This window comes from Lagenorhynchus albirostris, chromosome 12 (genome assembly GCF_949774975.1).
Source record: "Lagenorhynchus albirostris chromosome 12, mLagAlb1.1, whole genome shotgun sequence".
Classification (NCBI taxonomy): Eukaryota; Metazoa; Chordata; class Mammalia; order Artiodactyla; family Delphinidae; genus Lagenorhynchus; species Lagenorhynchus albirostris.
Genome location: NC_083106.1, coordinates 92915132 through 92936972, shown reverse-complemented (window position 1 = coordinate 92936972; position 21841 = coordinate 92915132).

Here is a 21841-nt window from a genome sequence, read left to right as displayed (position 1 = left end):
ACAACTACTGAGCCTGCGTGCTAGAGCCCGTGAACCACAGCTACTGAAGCCCATGCACCTAGACCCCGTGCTCAGCAACAACGAGAGGCCACCACAATGAGAAGCCCACGTACTGCAACAAAGAGTAGCCCCCGCTCACCGCAACTAGAGAAAGCCCGCGCACAGCAACGAACAGCCTAGGCAGCCAAAGATAAATAAATAAATACGTCTATTTTTAAGAAAAGTGTTTTAGTAACTTACTAAAAGGCACGCAAGCAGGAAACGTGAGCAAGAATTCAATCCCAAATCTGTCACACTGTAGTTTAAGCTAATACTTGAGATTAATAAAAACAGCACTAAATTAAAAGTTCAGAGATATTTTTTATTTCATACTTTCACTAATGCTCTTTGGAGATAAATCATGTCATTTATATGGGCCTTAGTTTTCACAACTTTAATAGTTGGAAGCTTGACTAGATGATCTGTATGTAGTCTTCCAATTCTAAAATGTTCCACTAATTTGGATTGCTACAATAATTGCCCTTGCAATACATGCATGCTGCCACCAAGTAGCAGTAGAGACTACTAGTTCCTTTTCTACCCCTAGTGGGGGTGCATTTTGACAGCAGACTTATCTGTCAATAGTACAACCTGTTAGTATAACTATAAGATAACAAAATAATCTGGTATTCTTTCCTGTAAAACAGAAGCTTTACATTGTGTCTGTGAATCGTATCAGAATCACCTGTAGGTTTTTAAATATAGAGGAAATCCTGAACCCATTGAATGAGACTCTTCAGAGACAGGACTTGGGCATCTGGAATTCTGGGTTCCCATCATTTGTATATTTTATTTCATTTCATTTTTGCCTACGTACAATATTTGTCACATCCTTTTGAATCTTTAAAACTTTCTTTTTGTTTTAAATTTTAGAATATTCCATAATCTTCACCTACTTTTCATAAGGTGTTATCTGTTATGTTTATTCGATCTTGTGCTTCTCCCGGTTAAGACTTCTTTCTTTCCTTGTTTTTGGTTTTTTTCGGGGCCCTGCCTCATGTCTTGCAGGATCTTAGTTCCCTGACCTGGGATTGGACCCCAGGGCCCCAGCAGTGAAAGCGTCATGTTCTAAATACTGGACCACCAGGGAAGTCCCAAGATTTCAGTTGTAAATGACTTCTTTCCCCACTCTAATTCATTCCTGGGATCAGTTTCATGTTTGGACATTAAAGCAACCTTGCATTGCCAGAATAAAGCTACTTTGATTCTGATATATGATTGTTTTACATACCATGGATACAGTTTGTGCTTCTCTTTACACATTTTGCATGCATGTTCAAAGGAGAAACTGGCCTGTGATTCTATTCTCGTAATATTCTTTATCGATTTTTTTGTTGCTGTTTTAAGATTCTATACTTTATGTTTTATTTATTCATTTTTGGCTGCATTGGGTCTTCATTGCTGCATGCGAGCTTTCTCTAGTTGCGGCGAGCGGGGGTCTATTCTTTGTTGCGGAGAGTAGGCTTCTCATTGCAGCCTTCTGACCCCATGGGCTTCTGACACCATTCGTCAGTGCTACTTCAGGTCCTCACCCCTTCCCTTCTGACCCTGGGCGGTGAAATCCTCCTTATGCGGCTGGCGTGCGGCAGAAAGTCAATGAGGCAAGAGTAGGTTTGGAGTATCCAAGGAGCAGAAAGGATGTCAGCGTGTGGAAAACAGAGCGAGCAAATTGGAGAGGAGAATGAAACAGTCAGAGAGGAAACAGAGGCCCAGATTTCTAGGTCTGTGGAGGCACTCTGAGGACTTTGCATTTTCTGTGAAGAAGCCACTGAAGAAATTTGAGTGACATGATCTGACTTATGTTTTAACAAGATCTCTCTGGATGCCACGCTGATTAGAGACTGTAGGAGAGCAAGGACAAGCCCCAGAAGACCAACAGTTGATTCAAAGAAATGATTACTCAAACATGGTCCCCCTCCTCAGTGAAGACGCAGAGCAGCAATTGGCAAATAATGGCCACGAATCAAATCAGGCTCTCAGCCTGGATCTGTGGGACTGTGAGCTAATAATGGTTCTCACGTTTAGAAAGCTTGTTGAAGAGGAAAGAGGAGGAGAAGCTACAGAAACTGTATATGGCCCACAAAGCCTAAGATATTTAAAATCCAGAAAATGCTTTCCAACACCTGATGTAAAGCATGGGGCTGGTAGGAGGTCCTCAACCAAATTTGGAAGAGGAATACATGAGGCAGTTAGTTCCTGAAAACACTGTAAAGTGATAGGTGTCAAGAAACATTTACCCCTTCACCCTTAACCTTCACAAATGATGCCAGTTCCATTGAGCTATTGAAAAATACATTCTGCCTTTCAGAAAAATAACCCAGAGGACATTTTCTCACATACGCAAGGTCATAAACAACTGTCAAGTGAAGTTGAAATAGCAACAAATCAAATAATAACAAAAAACATTTTTACTGATTTTTAAATCTTACAAAGCATTTTCATGTTCATTATCTAATTTAATCCTCCAATCAACGTCATGAGATAGTTATTATTTCCCCATTAGAAATGACCACATATGAAATCCTGAGTGATTGCTCAACAAAAGCTGAAATCTTGAGTGTTACATCTATGAAGGCCATGGTTGGGTGTTTTCCCATGGGAACATTGGATGCTAAAATCCACAGGGATTTTCAGCTCAAGATGGCAGACTAGGAAATATATTTACTTTCTGTTCCTCCTGAAACCATATCTAAATAAAACTGTAGAAATACCAAAATGAATCAACCAATAAAAGCCAAGATATTCTGGAAGTCATCAACCACAGAAAGATTTCAACACATTTCGAGAAGGCAAGCAATGAAATGGAGGAGCCATGAATAAAATAATGGAGAAAAAAAGGCTGAGCCTAAGTAAGGTCTGCACAAAGTCACTCAGCTTTTGCTGAGCTCTGGTTATAGTAAAGGGCAGAGGAAAGGAGAGGGGCTGAAAACAAGGAGACAAACGTCATTTTAGGAAAAACACTTCATTTAATGAGCTCCAGGGAACACTCAGCCTGCTGCCATACTAACTCATGAATTACAATGGATTGTTGGTAAGCAAGACAAGAAAACAGGGAAGAAACAAAAGAAACAAAAATCAAGACACTGTTTCTAACTGAACTCTTCTCAAATGAGATCGAGGAATTATGGTTCAATGCCACAGCTGTAAATCATTTCTGCTCTTGGAGAGGTTACAAAGGGCTTATAATATTTCCCTTGTTTTCAGACAGAATTTAGGTCTGAGCAAAAGATTTTGTGTCCTCCAACCCCAAAATTTATTGGGGATGGAAGCCCAGATTTGCTGGGACATACCATAAAAAGAATCTCAAGAGCAGAGGGTCAAACTGATTTTGGAATATATGAATTATGCCCAGTGTGAGTTTCAATAGGTTTATATATATATATATATATATATATATATATATATATACATTTTTACTGATCTATATGATTTTGGGTTCTGAAACTTCTACATGTCACATGCGTGATACATAACAGACAATGTCAGCCCCAGGAGGGAGAAAACACTCCAATGAAGCAAGCCAAAGAAACAAGTTTTAAGCAAGGTCAAGTGATGTGTAGACCAGGATTGTTCAATTCCTACCTGTCATGCTGAAGCTTCCAGCTCCTGAATAACAACACATGCTTCCTTTGTCCTAGACAGCCAAGAGTACGTCTCCTCTCTTGGGCATAAGAATCCCTAGAGTTACATATGTGTAGTAAAGAGTGGACCCAGCTGCCATACTCACAATGACCAAATTGTGTTGATCGTACTTTATACCAATACATCGCTCCACGCTGAAGTTGCAATAAATGATATATTTGCTTTCTGGACATATGAATGAGACGCCTTACTGGATATACTCCAGGAAGGCCAGAGAAGCTGGCTTCTAATCCATACGGAACAATTCACTGGTGAATTTCTTTCAGGATAGCCCATGATTTATCTAGAATATCATCTTTACATATCTGGATCCTTCAAACTAGACAAAGGGAAAATACGGGCTTCAAGCCTCAGTTAGAAATATGGAATGGTGCCATGCTGACAACTGGTGCTCCCTGACCTGTATCTTCTGAGATTAGAACACAGTGTGGTGGATGACCAATTCATGCGTTGAACAAAAGAAGACCTCCTACAGGGCAGTGTAGCTGTTCGTTACAGGTATGGCACTTAGGGCTAAGTACCATAAGGACTACAAGAAAAAAAGAGAAACAAGTAACACATGAAGCATATACGATAAGGAGGCACCACAGTCCAGAGCACAAGCTCTGGAATCACACAGGCTTGGATCGAATCCCGGCTAAGCCACTACCATCTATATACCCTGAAGGACAGGCCAAGGTTTAAATGTTCTTTTACCAAATTTCAAAAAAGAAGTGAAGAAAGAACCTATCTGCCAGGAAGGGACATCGTGGGCTGCAGCATCCAGCCGGATCAGGGCTCTGCATCTCCTGCTCACAAACCTTGGCCACCTGGCTCATGGTGATGCTGGCAGCTGAGCAGCCCTGGAGAAGGCGATCCTGTCTCCAGGTCTCGCAGAGGAGCTGGGGAGGTCTGCGGACGAGGTGGCCCACACCCTGGTAAGCTCTGGCTGCCTCCTGCCCTCAGGTCTGAGCAGGCTCTGGCCTCTGGGCCCCGTGGTGGGGAAGGCCTGGCCGATACATACGCAGGGCTGAGGGGCCTGCAGAGCCAGTCCCCAGGCAGGGTGGGCTCTGGAGGAGGCTTCCACAGTCCCCAACAGTCTCCGCATGGTGGCCCATCTGGTGCCAAACACCTGCCACCCACAGCCAGAAGTCCCAGCCACTAGAAAGTCCAGAAGGGGCCCCGCCCTTTGCCTTTGGGCCGGGGTTAAGCCAGCAGCTGGGCTTGCATGTGACCTCTGCCTCAGCCCCTGCCCCGCCCGCACTTTCTGTGACACGTACAATGGATATGTCATAAAGCCAGGCAGAGCCAGTGCTATAAATTCAGAGGAGTTAGAATCTAGGAAGAGGCTCTCCCACTTTCACTCTCTGCTCTCAGATCAGGCAGGCAGTACCTCTAATATGGAAGCTATGGACACCACACCTCCTTCACACGCTGTCCTCTTCCATTCTGCTCCTGTTTTCCCCACCACCCCATTTACGGCCCTGGCGGGCATCGGTGCTTCAGCAGGAAGCACGTCAGACCCCGAACCTATGGACACCACACCACCTTCACACGCTGTCATCTTCCATTCTGCTCCTGTTTTCCCCAGCACCCCATTTACGGCTTTGGCGGGCATCGGTGCTTCAACAGGAAGCACGTCAGACCCCGAACCTATGGACACCACACCTCCTTCACACGCTGTCATCTTCCATTCTGCTCCTGTTTTCCCCACCACCCCATTTACGGCCCTGGTGAGCATCGGTGCTTCAGCAGGAAGCACGTCAGACCCCGAACCTATGGACACCACACCACCTTCACATGCTGTCATCTTCCATTCTGCTCCTGTTTTCCCCAGCACCCCATTTACGGCCCTGGCGGGCATCGGTGCTTCAGCAGGAAGCACGTCAGACCCCGAACCTATGGACACCACACCTCCTTCACACGCTGTCATGTACTATTCTGCTCCTGTTTTCTCCAGCAACCCATTTACGCCTTTGGTTGGCATCGGTGCCTCAGCAGTCAGCACGTCAGACCCCGAACCTATGGACACCACACCTCCTTCCCACGCTGTCATCTTCCATCCTGCTCCTCTTTACCCCAGCACCCCATTTACGGCTTAGGCCGGCACTGGTGCTTCAGCAGGCAGCACCTCTAACACCAAAGCTATGGACACCACACTTCCTTCCCAGGCTGTCATTTTCCAGTCTGCCCTGTCTCCAATAGAACCACTACCCATTTCACACCGCTGTTCCAAGTTCTGGGAACACACCACCCAGTGATAGCAATGCCTCAGCCCATGCCTCGACTCATTTACCTGCAACGTGAGCCAACAGACAGACCAACACTTCAAAGTTATGACAGAAAGTTGAGTAAGTTTATACGCTTGGAATTTCATTTATTATTATTAACAAGCACAACTGTAGTGCTTAGACTATAACAAGTACTATTCTAAGGGCTTACCAAATATTAACTCACTTATTCCTCATAATGGCAACCCTAGAGGTAGGTAATATTCATAATGTTCACTTTTCTGGGGGCAACTGAGGCCCAGAGACGTTGAAGAGCTTGCCTAATGCCACACAGTAAGTAGGTGGCAAAACCCGGGATTAAAACCAGACCGTCTAGACTTTCATCACTTTGCTGTGTCACCGTACTATAAGTTGTGGTTAGGGAAGGAACTCAATTGACAAGACTCTGAACTAAAAGGAGAAGGGAGAAATGAGAAAATGAGTGATCCTAGAAACTAGAGTAGAGTTAGGCTCAGAAATTTCTGGTGATGAGACCCGGAAGAAGAAGAACTTGGTTGGAATATTAACTTGGGGTAGTATCTGAATCCATGGAGAAATGGTTTTGTTTTCTGTAAAATTTAGAAAGGTCAGTTGGATGAAGATTAATGAAGACAAAAGTAGAAAGGAAAAGAAAAAGGTGCCTTAAGGGAGACATAACCGCTTCCCTCTACGTAGCCACAGGTGGGGTCCTGTGGGAAAGGATGGAGCTCTCTCTACCGGGTTGGTCACCAGGCTGAACAAGGAGAAACATGGCAACCATTGTACTGGTTTTGATGATCTCTCAAAACCAAGGCTTCAGTTTCCAAGAACGACCTACGGTAGCATAACTAGTGTGTGTCACACATGCCACTAAGTGTGTTTCCAGTCACACATTTTAATTGGAGAACTACTTCCTATGAGGTAGGCATCAGTTCCCTATGGCTGCTGTAACAAATGACTACAAATGTGCTTGCTTCTAACAAAACACACTTCTTTTCTTATGGTTCTGGAAGACAGAGGTCCAAAACCAGTTTCCCTGGGCTGAAACCAGAAGTCGACAGGGCCATCCATCCTCCTTCTAGAGGCTCTAAGCGAGAATCTGTTTGTTTCCTCGCCAGCATTCCTTCACTTCTGGCCACATCAATGCAACCCCAACTTCGTCATCACATTCTCTTTGGAGTACAAATCCCCTCTGCCTCTCTCTTACGAGAACACCAGTGGTTATATTTGGGCCCATCCAGGTAGTCCAGGAGAATCTTCCCATCTGAGAACCATTACTTTCATCCCACTGGCAAAGTGCCTTCTGCCATTTAAGTTGACATCCACAGGTTCTGGAGAGTAGAATGTGGACATTTGGGGGCAATGGTATTATTCAGTCTACTACAAGGTAGATACTATTATCTTTCTCAGACGTAGGAAATGACGTTTAGGGAAGTAGCTTGTCTCAGGTCTACAATTTCCAGAGTAGAGACTTAAATTCTGCCACTGACACTTTAGGACACACCCTAAACAACTTGAATCTGTGTCCTTAACTACTGCATAATCCTTGGTTAAGAGTCACACTTAGGTATCAAGACCCAATTGAATACAACACAAGTACTGTCTCCTCTTTCACTATGTTTGCCTGGTGTACTGATGAATCTTGCCCAGAGCAGAAGAGTTCAGAAAATTGTTATGCAGGTTTACGAAGAGAAAGCATTTACTGTTTGACGTGCCTGGAATAACGGAAGGCTTTTTCAAATAAAATATGCCCCCAAATAGTCAAGTGTCACAACAGAGGTAACCCCGTGGGAGTCACGAGGAGACTAAAATTATCTCCAGTTGTGCAGGAGAGAAAAGTTTCACTGAAGGCAGGTGTAGTTCAGCCAAGCCCTACAGCACAGAAGTAGGAATGTGGGTATGTACGAATGGGAAAGAGTTTAATGCAGAATGGATGAGAAATATGCATTCGACCTATTCTAAAACAACTGGCTTATTAACTCAGTAAATCGATTTAGTCAGTCAAACTAGCTTTAGCTGATTACTTATCCAGGGAATAGCTGTTTAGAGTAATTTTTGTCATAGAACAGTAAATATGGTTGAACTATAGCTTTAGGCTTGCTAAGTGAAATAGATTGCTCTAGATGATTTTCAAGTGACTTACTTGGTAGTACTCACGAAATTGGGGGTTAACAATTGCTTAAGAAAACAAAGAGAATTGATTTTAAATAAAGTACTTACTGTGTGAACTATCTGTTCAGTAGCTCATGTTAAACGGATGTTTATAATCCCCATTGGACAACCAACTACTTTTTTGCAAATGGCAATGTGAATTGCTCTCGCATAAACTATAGCAATGACCACCTATCTAATTTGTTGTCCAAACCAGAAATCTTCTAACAATACTGGTGTCCTAATAAAAATAAGCACGAAGGGAACACACACTGGGTGTCTCCCGTGTGCCTGTGCATGCATCTATATCTCACTGAAGCCCCATAACAGCCCCCAAGAGAGGGACTCTGAGTGTCCCCATGCTGCTTGTGGAGAAACAGGCACAGGAAGGTTCAATAGTCTATCTACCTAATATCACACAGAGGGTGGGAGAGCCCGTTTTTAAACCACCTGCCTCCAATTCCAGGTGCCAGGAGCCAGGCTCAGCCTACAGCTCTCTTCTGCTCGCCTGGAGGTGAAACAAGGTGTCATGATTAGTCAAATCCCGGTCTTCACTCATCAAGGTAGCTTGAACACCTGCACGTCCTCCAAGTAGCATGTAGCATAAGCAATAAGATGTTTGCCCCGTGATCGTCCAGGAACTTGGAATCAGCTGTGCCTGGTTAGGCTGAGCTGGTTTAGAGTGGAGAGGACCACCGATCTTCCACCTGGGCAAGTGCCTTTTGACCTCCTGCCATCAGAGGGCCGAAAACTCCAGCCTGAGAATGTGCTGAGGCCTGTAGCCTAGTTACGCCAGCTCAGAACAATGATGAGCACACGTTTTTCCAATCACCTTTCCTCATGCTCCCCATGCCTCATACTGCCCTGCTTCTTTATTCTTTATCCCACAGATACCCAAAGCCCCTTGCCTTTGGGGAGGCGGATTTGAGACCTATTGTCACGTCACGTCCTCGCTTGGCTGCCCTGTGAATAAACCTCCTCTTTGCTGCAAACCTCAGCATTTCAGTGTCTTGGCTTGCTGTGCCTCAGACAGAATGGTTGGGAGCACTGGTACAGGACCGTTGCATGTGAGGGAAGCTGGTTCCTAGTAGTCACATTGCGGATGTTTTCTCCTCTCGGGGTGGGGGTGGGACAGACATCCTGCTCTTGCAGAAAGGGAGAAACGCAGGTGCCAAACCCTTGCCCTCAGCATCACCATCACCTAGGAGCTTGTTAGAAGCACAGAATCCAGGCCCCACCCAGAACTACTGAATACCAGCCTGCATTGAACAAGATCCCCAAGAGAGGCATACCCATATTAAAGCTGGAGAGGCACCAAGCTGTCATCATCTTCTCCGCAGCTAATGAAAACGAAGCAAAGATTCATCCCGAGCCGACTCTGCCTCAGTCACCTGGATATCCCATGAGCTCATTTAATCCTCCCCAGAACCTGCAAATGAGACTGAGGGTCAGAGTGGTCTAGCACCCAAGGTTCCATAAGAGAACATGACCAAGGCTCACTGGAGCCCAGACTTCCAAAAAAGAAGGCCCCTGAGCACAGCATGGCACCACCGCAGCCCAAACCGAGGGCCTCGATGGTAGGCCAGGCTCCCCACGCAGAGTTCACACCATTCGACAGATGCCCACAGCAGACCACAAGGCAATATGAGAAGTAACTTCTGATTGTGGAATCTCTGAATTTTGAGATTTAAAGAAAAAAATCTGTTTTCGGGGGATGGTTAAAACAGTTCTACCAAGGAGTAAAGAGAGGGCATCTCAAGGCTCCTTCTGGACTAAGAATTTAATGCCTACTTATTGAGAAATGCTCCGTGCATTTGCTCAGCCCTACGTCAAGATGAAGTTCTCTGTGCCCTAGAAGCTTAGGTTCTAAAAAGGCCACAGAAATGGGTGAGACCTAAAAAATGCCAGAACAATGCAACGGCCTTAATCAGACTGTCTTTGCTTTGCCTTGCTTACAAGTCACTGACTTTAAACTGAATATGGTGTCATGTCTTTATGTTTCTTGAAGCTTTTTTTTTCAAAAGATCATATAAAGATTTTCTTCCATGGTAAGACTTTTATATTGTATTTTTCTTAAACTGGACTGTGGTACATTTACCCTCCATCAGATGATTGCTTATAACTCACCTTGCTTTGTTAAGAATACCGCTAGAGGCTTCTATGTCCCTACTAAGAAAAATACATTTTCAGGCCCATTGAAACCAATGAAAATCCAAGATTTCAGAGCACAAGATAATGAAAATTCTCTGTATCCGCATCTTTTACTGCTTTTAATCTGTTAACAGTCCCTAAGTGTGTCAGATGAAAGGTACTGTCGTGGGAATTGACATCATTAACAGCATTCCGTACAGGTAAGTCTTGATTGTTCCAAGTTCTCAAAAAGTTGGACATATTTACTGCCTCTATGACATCTCTAGGGTGTGTGGAAAAAATAAAAAAGAGGCCTGTACAATGTATTTCTCCAAATATACACACAAATAGTTTGCACATACAAACAGGGAAACCTTATAAATAACGTATGGGGAGCAAAGGATTGTCGGTAACGGAACTACTCATTTCGAAAGACAACACTGTCACCAAGTGTCCCCTCACCAAAACTGACTGGGAATTTTTAGGGACCACCAAACCAGAGATGGAGATTTTTAGGCACATTCTTGCCAGAAAAGAGAGCCTAGGGCATAAACCACTCAACTTGTTGGCACGAATGCCAGGGCAACCCGAGCAAGTGGATATACAAGCCTACGTAACGCTTGGAAGTAGGAAGCTTTGGAGGACTACACCTGGGCTGGTACTGGCCTCCCTCCCCAAAGGGACAAGGAGAGCAGAAACCTGGATGGAGTCAAGAGAGAGAACAAGGAAAGGCAAGGCTGGGTCTGGAGCAACGTGTGGATCCAGGAGCATGTGTCTCAGAACTGCCGGGGCTCTGCAGACCAGCTGCATCCCCATTCTCCTTGACCCTCATGGGTATAATGAACTCAGGATGGGCGCATCCCGGCTGCCAAGTCACTTCCACCTGTCCATGGAGTTGACAGTTACTTGCTCACAGTGAACCAACCTCTCTGGACCTAACAGCTACTGCAGGAGGCGGTAGTGGAGAACAAGGTGACGACAACGACCAGATGCGAAGGAGGAAGCGACGTTCAGCGGACCGACTGGGTGGACTGATGGTGTGGGGTTAAGTCTGCAGAGCTAAAGGGGCCAGATGTAGAAAAGGGAAGGGGAACCATGAGGATATGGTCAAGCCCCATCGTATGGATATTTCATCCATATATTGTATGCAAATTCCATTCAATTTGCTCTGAGTGAACAAGAGAGAACAAAATTATCCTTTAAACCATGTCAGTGACTTTATTTACCATCTCATTTGATGAGCTCCTAGCCCAGGGTCAGAGGGAAATGGGAGCTGTGAGTCTGCCATCTCTCAGGAAGTCTCAGGCCTCAGAGGCCCCTCAGAGCCAAACTACCTCACCTTTTGCACTTTTCAAGCAACGTTATTCCTAAGTGCGAGTCACCCTCTTCATCAGGTTCTCCAAGAAACAGCAATCTCTCCCAATGAGAGAGGAAAAATGGGCTACTTTGGCTTGCTGAGGCACAATATGTAGTTCTCCAAAATGGTACCTGCCTGGGGATTTTTCAAGAAAATTAAGCATCAGTGGTGATTTGTTAGTCTTCACATAACGTATGACCCAGATGTGCTGAGAAATAAGAAAAGGATGAACGAATCAAGGGCGGCTGATCCAAGGAGGCAAGGGGCAACTTCCGCAGCCTACGTGGTAAGCTAGAGGGAGGGAACATCCAGCTGGTGGGAGCTGAAGACAGGGGCCAGTCCTCCTTGGGCTTGGGATGCCACCCCCTCTTCCTACATCTTCACGCTCTCCTTCTCTGTTGGCCCCTCCCAGCCATATTAAAGAGCCACAAGGAAATGCTCTCCTCCATTCCATTCTCCTGTCCTATCCACCCCTCCCTTCTTTCCCTTTGCCATCAATTTCTTGACTTGCCCCCCATTTCTCCCCTCCCATCCACACTGCGGTCTGGTTTCTGCCCCCCTACTCTCGTGAAACTGATCTCCTTGAAGCCCCCAATGATTTCTCCGTTGACAAGTCCAGGGCACTACTTCTCAATCCTTATCTTTCTGACCGCCACGCCGAGTCAGATCTTAAACAACGTCTTTGTCTTGAAAATCTCTTCCCTTGGCTTCCGCACCACCTTTCCTTTTCTTTCCATGAGACCGATCACAACCAGTGCTGCAGATTCCATCGAATTAAGGAATGCTGTTGCCTACATGTGTGAATGAGCTCAAGTGAGTAAAGTACTGAAGTAGAGGACAGCGAAAGTGAAACGTCTTCATGAATGTCCACGTGGCTGAGCAGCAAGTTAACCTTTCCTGCATGTGCTAAAGAAGAAGAGTTGGGTTTTATTTTATTTACTTTTCCCTGGACTGTGTTGAATGACTATCATCTACAAGTTCAGGCTACTTTTGGCTGAGGATTAATGCACTGGGAGAGCTGAGAGAAAACTGAACAATAGAGCTGTCTTTTTCTTGACCAGTTCACCTTAGTTTCCCAAACTCTAAGTCTTTCCCGAATTCTTTCTCCTTTTTAGTGTAGTAAAAGGAACATAACACAACATCCACCATTTGGATCATTTTACAATTCACCGTACCATTCAGTGGAATTTACTACTGTCACAATGTTGTGCAACTATCACCACTGCCGAGCTGCAAAACATTTTCATCAACCAAGAGGAAACCTACACCCATTTTAAGGAGTCATTCCCTATTTCCCTCTCTTCCAAACCCCGGAAACCACTAATGTAGAATCTTTTCTGTGTGTATGGATTTGCCACTGCTGGACATTTCATATAAATGGAACCATACGATATGTAGCCTTTCATGCCTGACTCCTTTCACTTAGTTGCATCCATCATGTAGCATGTATCAGAAATCCACTCACTGTTATGGCTGAATCCTTCATACCCTTTGAATACAAAATTAAAAATACGTTGAGAGTGAAGCTCTGTTTTAATGGCACATCTATTAGGCCAATTCATTGAAAGAAGCTGAAGATGGAGATATTGTTGTGAAATGATAATCATTGAGAAGCCTCAGCCAATTGGATAACGAAAAGTTTGGGAAATGTTGCAAAAAATTATCTGCTTTACGTTAAAAGCCTATTAAACAAGGATGCAGGAGATTGTCTTTTTCTTGCAGGTAACTTAAATGAGGCAGAAAGAAATAACTGCCCTTTAAAACACATTTTGAAAGGATTCTATTTATTCTTAATAGACGAATGGGAGTACAGGAAGTTCACATCCAATATGGACTCCCTGTCCAAACACTGTTTATCGTTCTAGCCACCACTATCGAATTATATTTCTTGAGAGTAAGGCAGCTCAATTCCTGCATATTACTTTCTAAAATTCATCCATCAAATCCATTAATACAGTATAAACAAGAGTTGTTCATGTTTAAGTGCACTTCAAATATCAGGTATAAAGAACCCCCAGTAAGAAAAAGAATCCTATATCTCTTGCCAGAATGTGGTCAGCTCTGGGGTGCTCTGCTAGCTGAAAGACACATTCATTATTAAGGGGATAGAGGCTGTTTAAGTGGGATGAGAGCCAAAAAATTTTAACTACATATATGTGTGAAGAACAGTGCTAGGTTATCTCATATTCTATATCAGTCAAGGCTACCATTTTACATACGTGAAAAGTAAAGTTAAAAGTGTATTAGTAGGGCTTCCCTGTTGGCGCGGTGGTTAAGGATCCACCTGCCAGTGCACGGGACACACGTTTGAGCCCTGGTCCGGGAAGATCCCACATGCCACGGAGCAACTAAGACCATGTGCCACAACTACTGAGCCTGCGTGCTAGAGCCCGTGAACCACAGCTACTGAAGCCCATGCACCTAGACCCCGTGCTCAGCAACAACGAGAGGCCACCACAATGAGAAGCCCACGTACTGCAACAAAGAGTAGCCCCCGCTCACCGCAACTAGAGAAAGCCCGCGCACAGCAACGAACAGCCTAGGCAGCCAAAGATAAATAAATAAATACGTCTATTTTTAAGAAAAGTGTTTTAGTAACTTACTAAAAGGCACGCAAGCAGGAAACGTGAGCAAGAATTCAATCCCAAATCTGTCACACTGTAGTTTAAGCTAATACTTGAGATTAATAAAAACAGCACTAAATTAAAAGTTCAGAGATATTTTTTATTTCATACTTTCACTAATGCTCTTTGGAGATAAATCATGTCATTTATATGGGCCTTAGTTTTCACAACTTTAATAGTTGGAAGCTTGACTAGATGATCTGTATGTAGTCTTCCAATTCTAAAATGTTCCACTAATTTGGATTGCTACAATAATTGCCCTTGCAATACATGCATGCTGCCACCAAGTAGCAGTAGCGACTACTAGTTCCTTTTCTACCCCTAGTGGGGGTGCATTTTGACAGCAGACTTATCTGTCAATAGTACAACCTGTTAGTATAACTATAAGATAACAAAATAATCTGGTATTCTTTCCTGTAAAACAGAAGCTTTACATTGTGTCTGTGAATCGTATCAGAATCACCTGTAGGTTTTTAAATATAGAGGAAATCCTGAACCCATTGAATGAGACTCTTCAGAGACAGGACTTGGGCATCTGGAATTCTGGGTTCCCATCATTTGTATATTTTATTTCATTTCATTTTTGCCTATGTACAATATTTGTCACATCCTTTTGAATCTTTAAAACTTTCTTTTTGTTTTAAATTTTAGAATATTCCATAATCTTCACCTACTTTTCATAAGGTGTTATCTGTTATGTTTATTCGATCTTGTGCTTCTCCCGGTTAAGACTTCTTTCTTTCCTTGTTTTTGGTTTTTTTCGGGGCCCTGCCTCATGTCTTGCAGGATCTTAGTTCCCTGACCTGGGATTGGACCCCAGGGCCCCAGCAGTGAAAGCGTCATGTTCTAAATACTGGACCACCAGGGAAGTCCCAAGATTTCAGTTGTAAATGACTTCTTTCCCCACTCTAATTCATTCCTGGGATCAGTTTCATGTTTGGACATTAAAGCAACCTTGCATTGCCAGAATAAAGCTACTTTGATTCTGATATATGATTGTTTTACATACCATGGATACAGTTTGTGCTTCTCTTTACACATTTTGCATGCATGTTCAAAGGAGAAACTGGCCTGTGATTCTATTCTCGTAATATTCTTTATCGATTTTTTTGTTGCTGTTTTAAGATTCTATACTTTATGTTTTATTTATTCATTTTTGGCTGCATTGGGTCTTCATTGCTGCATGCGAGCTTTCTCTAGTTGCGGCGAGCGGGGGTCTATTCTTTGTTGCGGAGAGTAGGCTTCTCATTGCAGCCTTCTGACCCCATGGGCTTCTGACACCATTCGTCAGTGCTACTTCAGGTCCTCACCCCTTCCCTTCTGACCCTGGGCGGTGAAATCCTCCTTATGCGGCTGGCGTGCGGCAGAAAGTCAATGAGGCAAGAGTAGGTTTGGAGTATCCAAGGAGCAGAAAGGATGTCAGCGTGTGGAAAACAGAGCGAGCAAATTGGAGAGGAGAATGAAACAGTCAGAGAGGAAACAGAGGCCCAGATTTCTAGGTCTGTGGAGGCACTCTGAGGACTTTGCATTTTCTGTGAAGAAGCCACTGAAGAAATTTGAGTGACATGATCTGACTTATGTTTTAACAAGATCTCTCTGGATGCCACGCTGATTAGAGACTGTAGGAGAGCAAGGACAAGCCCCAGAAGACCAACAGTTGATTCAAAGAAATGATTACTCAAACATGGTCCCCCTCCTCAGTGAAGACGCAGAGCAGCAATTGGCAAATAATGGCCACGAATCAAATCAGGCTCTCAGCCTGGATCTGTGGGACTGTGAGCTAATAATGGTTCTCACGTTTAGAAAGCTTGTTGAAGAGGAAAGAGGAGGAGAAGCTACAGAAACTGTATATGGCCCACAAAGCCTAAGATATTTAAAATCCAGAAAATGCTTTCCAACACCTGATGTAAAGCATGGGGCTGGTAGGAGGTCCTCAACCAAATTTGGAAGAGGAATACATGAGGCAGTTAGTTCCTGAAAACACTGTAAAGTGATAGGTGTCAAGAAACATTTACCCCTTCACCCTTAACCTTCACAAATGATGCCAGTTCCATTGAGCTATTGAAAAATACATTCTGCCTTTCAGAAAAATAACCCAGAGGACATTTTCTCACATACGCAAGGTCATAAACAACTGTCAAGTGAAGTTGAAATAGCAACAAATCAAATAATAACAAAAAACATTTTTACTGATTTTTAAATCTTACAAAGCATTTTCATGTTCATTATCTAATTTAATCCTCCAATCAACGTCATGAGATAGTTATTATTTCCCCATTAGAAATGACCACATATGAAATCCTGAGTGATTGCTCAACAAAAGCTGAAATCTTGAGTGTTACATCTATGAAGGCCATGGTTGGGTGTTTTCCCATGGGAACATTGGATGCTAAAATCCACAGGGATTTTCAGCTCAAGATGGCAGACTAGGAAATATATTTACTTTCTGTTCCTCCTGAAACCATATCTAAATAAAACTGTAGAAATACCAAAATGAATCAACCAATAAAAGCCAAGATATTCTGGAAGTCATCAACCACAGAAAGATTTCAACACATTTCGAGAAGGCAAGCAATGAAATGGAGGAGCCATGAATAAAATAATGGAGAAAAAAAGGCTGAGCCTAAGTAAGGTCTGCACAAAGTCACTCAGCTTTTGCTGAGCTCTGGTTATAGTAAAGGGCAGAGGAAAGGAGAGGGGCTGAAAACAAGGAGACAAACGTCATTTTAGGAAAAACACTTCATTTAATGAGCTCCAGGGAACACTCAGCCTGCTGCCATACTAACTCATGAATTACAATGGATTGTTGGTAAGCAAGACAAGAAAACAGGGAAGAAACAAAAGAAACAAAAATCAAGACACTGTTTCTAACTGAACTCTTCTCAAATGAGATCGAGGAATTATGGTTCAATGCCACAGCTGTAAATCATTTCTGCTCTTGGAGAGGTTACAAAGGGCTTATAATATTTCCCTTGTTTTCAGACAGAATTTAGGTCTGAGCAAAAGATTTTGTGTCCTCCAACCCCAAAATTTATTGGGGATGGAAGCCCAGATTTGCTGGGACATACCATAAAAAGAATCTCAAGAGCAGAGGGTCAAACTGATTTTGGAATATATGAATTATGCCCAGTGTGAGTTTCAATAGGTTTATATATATATATATATATATATATATATATATATATACATTTTTACTGATCTATATGATTTTGGGTTCTGAAACTTCTACATGTCACATGCGTGATACATAACAGACAATGTCAGCCCCAGGAGGGAGAAAACACTCCAATGAAGCAAGCCAAAGAAACAAGTTTTAAGCAAGATCAAGTGATGTGTAGACCAGGATTGTTCAATTCCTACCTGTCATGCTGAAGCTTCCAGCTCCTGAATAACAACACATGCTTCCCTTGTCCTAGACAGCCAAGAGTACGTCTCCTCTCTTGGGCATAAGAATCCCTAGAGTTACATATGTGTAGTAAAGAGTGGACCCAGCTGTCATACTCACAATGACCAAATTGTGTTGATCGTACTTTATACCAATACATCGCTCCACGCTGAAGTTGCAATAAATGATATATTTGCTTTCTGGACATATGAATGAGACGCCTTACTGGATATACTCCAGGAAGGCCAGAGAAGCTGGCTTCTAATCCATATGGAACAATTCACTGGTGAATTTCTTTCAGGATACCCCATGATTTATCTAGAATATCATCTTTACATATCTGGATCCTTCAAACTAGACAAAGGGAAAATACGGGCTTCAAGCCTCAGTTAGAAATATGGAATGGTGCCATGCTGACAACTGGTGCTCCCTGACCTGTATCTTCTGAGATTAGAACACAGTGTGGTGGATGACCAATTCATGCGTTGAACAAAAGAAGACCTCCCACAGGGCAGTGTAGCTGTTCGTTACAGGTATGGCACTTAGGGCTAAGTACCATAAGGACTACAAGAAAAAAAGAAAAACAAGTAACACATGAAGCATATACGATAAGGAGGCACCACAGTCCAGAGCACAAGCTCTGGAATCACACAGGCTTGGATCGAATCCCGGCTAAGCCACTACCATCTATATACCCTGAAGGACAGGCCAAGGTTTAAATGTTCTTTTACCAAATTTCAAAAAAGAAGTGAAGAAAGAACCTATCTGCCAGGAAGGGACATCGTGGGCTGCAGCATCCAGCCGGATCAGGGCTCTGCATCTCCTGCTCACAAACCTTGGCCACCTGGCTCATGGTGATGATGGCAGCTGAGCAGCCCTGGAGAAGGCGATCCTATCTCCAGGTCTCGCAGAGGAGCTGGGGAGGTCTGCGGACGAGGTGGCCCACACCCTGGTAAGCTCTGGCTGCCTCCTGCCCTCAGGTCTGAGCAGGCTCTGGCCTCTGGGCCCCGTGGTGGGGAAGGCCTGGCCGATACATACGCAGGGCTGAGGGACCTGCAGAGCCAGTCCCCAGGCAGGGTGAGCTCTGGAGGAGGCTTCCACAGTCCCCAACAGTCTCCGCATGGTGGCCCATCTGGTGCCAAACACCTGCCACCCACAGCCAGAAGTCCCAGCCACTAGAAAGTCCAGAAGGGGCCCCGCCCTTTGCCTTTGGGCCGGGGTTAAGCCAGCAGCTGGGCTTGCATGTGACCCCTGCCTCACCCCCTGCCCCGCCCGCTCTTTCTGTGACACGTACAATGGATATGTCATAAAGCCAGGCAGAGCCAGTGCTATAAATTCAGAGGAGTTAGAATCTAGGAAGAGGCTCTCCCACTTTCACTCTCTGCTCTCAGATCAGGCAGGCAGTACCTCTAATATGGAAGCTATGGACACCACACCTCCTTCACACGCTGTCCTCTTCCATTCTGCTCCTGTTTTCCCCAGCACCCCATTTACGGCTTTGGCGGCCATCGGTGCTTCAGCAGGAAGCACGTCAGACCCCGAACCTATGGACACCACACCTCCTTCACACGCTGTCATCTTCCATTCTGCTCCTGTTTTCCCCACCACCCCATTTACAGCCCTGGCGGGCATCGGTGCTTCAGCAGGAAGCACGTCAGACCCCGAACCTATGGACACCACACCACCTTCACACGCTGTCATCTTCCATTCTGCTCCTGTTTTCCCCAGCACCCCATTTACGGCTTTGGCGGGCATCGGTGCTTCAACAGGAAGCACGTCAGACCCCGAACCTATGGACACCACACCTCCTTCACACGCTGTCATCTTCCATTCTGCTCCTGTTTTCCCCACCACCCCATTTACGGCCCTGGTGAGCATCGGTGCTTCAGCAGGAAGCACGTCAGACCCCGAACCTATGGACACCACACCACCTTCACATGCTGTCATCTTCTATTCTGCTCCTGTTTTCCCCAGCACCCCATTTACGGCCCTGGCGGGCATCGGTGCTTCAGCAGGAAGCACGTCAGACCCCGAACCTATGGACACCACACCTCCTTCACACGCTGTCATGTACTATTCTGCTCCTGTTTTCTCCAGCAACCCATTTACGCCTTTGGTTGGCATCGGTGCCTCAGCAGTCAGCACCTCAGACCCCGAACCTATGGACACCACACCTCCTTCCCACGCTGTCATCTTCCATCCTGCTCCTCTTTACCCCAGCACCCCATTTACGGCTTAGGCCGGCACTGGTGCTTCAGCAGGCAGCACCTCTAACACCAAAGCTATGGACACCACACTTCCTTCCCAGGCTGTCATTTTCCAGTCTGCCCTGTCTCCAATAGAACCACTACCCATTTCACACCGCTGTTCCAAGTTCTGGGAACACACCACCCAGTGATAGCAATGCCTCAGCCCATGCCTCGACTCATTTACCTGCAGCGTGAGCCAACAGACAGACCAACACTTCAAAGTTATGACAGAAAGTTGAGTAAGTTTATACGCTTGGAATTTCATTTATTATTATTAACAAGCACAACTGTAGTGCTTAGACTATAACAAGTACTATTCTAAGGGCTTACCAAATATTAACTCACTTATTCCTCATAATGGCAACCCTAGAGGTAGGTAATATTCATAATGTTCACTTTTCTGGGGGCAACTGAGGCCCAGAGACGTTGAAGAGCTTGCCTAATGCCACACAGTAAGTAGGTGGCAAAACCCGGGATTAAAACCAGACCGTCTAGACTTTCATCACTTTGCTGTGTCGCCGTACTATAAGTTGTGGTTAGGGAAGGAACTCAATTGACAAGACTCTGAACTAAAAGGAGAAGGGAGAAATGAGAAAATGAGTGATCCTAGAAACTAGAGTAGAGTTAGGCTCAGAAATTTCTGGTGATGAGACCCGGAAGAAGAAGAACTTGGTTGGAATATTAACTTGGGGTAGTATCTGAATCCATGGAGAAATGGTTTTGTTTTCTGTAAAATTTAGAAAGGTCAGTTGGATGAAGATTAATGAAGACAAAAGTAGAAAGGAAAAGAAAAAGGTGCCTTAAGGGAGACATAACCGCTTCCCTCTACGTAGCCACAGGTGGGGTCCTGTGGGAAAGGATGGAGCTCTCTCTACCGGGTTGGTCACCAGGCTGAACAAGGAGAAACATGGCAACCATTGTACTGGTTTTGATGATCTCTCAAAACCAAGGCTTCAGTTTCCAAGAACGACCTACGGTAGCATAACTAGTGTGTGTCACACATGCCACTAAGTGTGTTTCCAGTCACACATTTTAATTGGAGAACTACTTCCTATGAGGTAGGCATCAGTTCCCTATGGCTGCTGTAACAAATGACTACAAATGTGCTTGCTTCTAACAAAACACACTTCTTTTCTTATGGTTCTGGAAGACAGAGGTCCAAAACCAGTTTCCCTGGGCTGAAACCAGAAGTCGACAGGGCCATCCATCCTCCTTCTAGAGGCTCTAAGCGAGAATCTGTTTGTTTCCTCGCCAGCATTCCTTCACTTCTGGCCACATCAATGCAACCCCAACTTCGTCATCACATTCTCTTTGGAGTACAAATCCCCTCTGCCTCTCTCTTACGAGAACACCAGTGGTTATATTTGGGCCCATCCAGGTAGTCCAGGAGAATCTTCCCATCTGAGAACCATTACTTTCATCCCACTGGCAAAGTGCCTTCTGCCATTTAAGTTGACATCCACAGGTTCTGGAGAGTAGAATGTGGACATTTGGGGGCAATGGTATTATTCAGTCTACTACAAGGTAGATACTATTATCTTTCTCAGACGTAGGAAATGACGTTTAGGGAAGTAGCTTGTCTCAGGTCTACAATTTCCAGAGTAGAGACTTAAATTCTGCCACTGACACTTTAGGACACACCCTAAACAACTTGAATCTGTGTCCTTAACTACTGCATAATCCTTGGTTAAGAGTCACACTTAGGTATCAAGACCCAATTGAATACAACACAAGTACTGTCTCCTCTTTCACTATGTTTGCCTGGTGTACTGATGAATCTTGCCCAGAGCAGAAGAGTTCAGAAAATTGTTATGCAGGTTTACGAAGAGAAAGCATTTACTGTTTGACGTGCCTGGAATAACGGAAGGCTTTTTCAAATAAAATATGCCCCCAAATAGTCAAGTGTCACAACAGAGGTAACCCCGTGGGAGTCACGAGGAGACTAAAATTATCTCCAGTTGTGCAGGAGAGAAAAGTTTCACTGAAGGCAGGTGTAGTTCAGCCAAGCCCTACAGCACAGAAGTAGGAATGTGGGT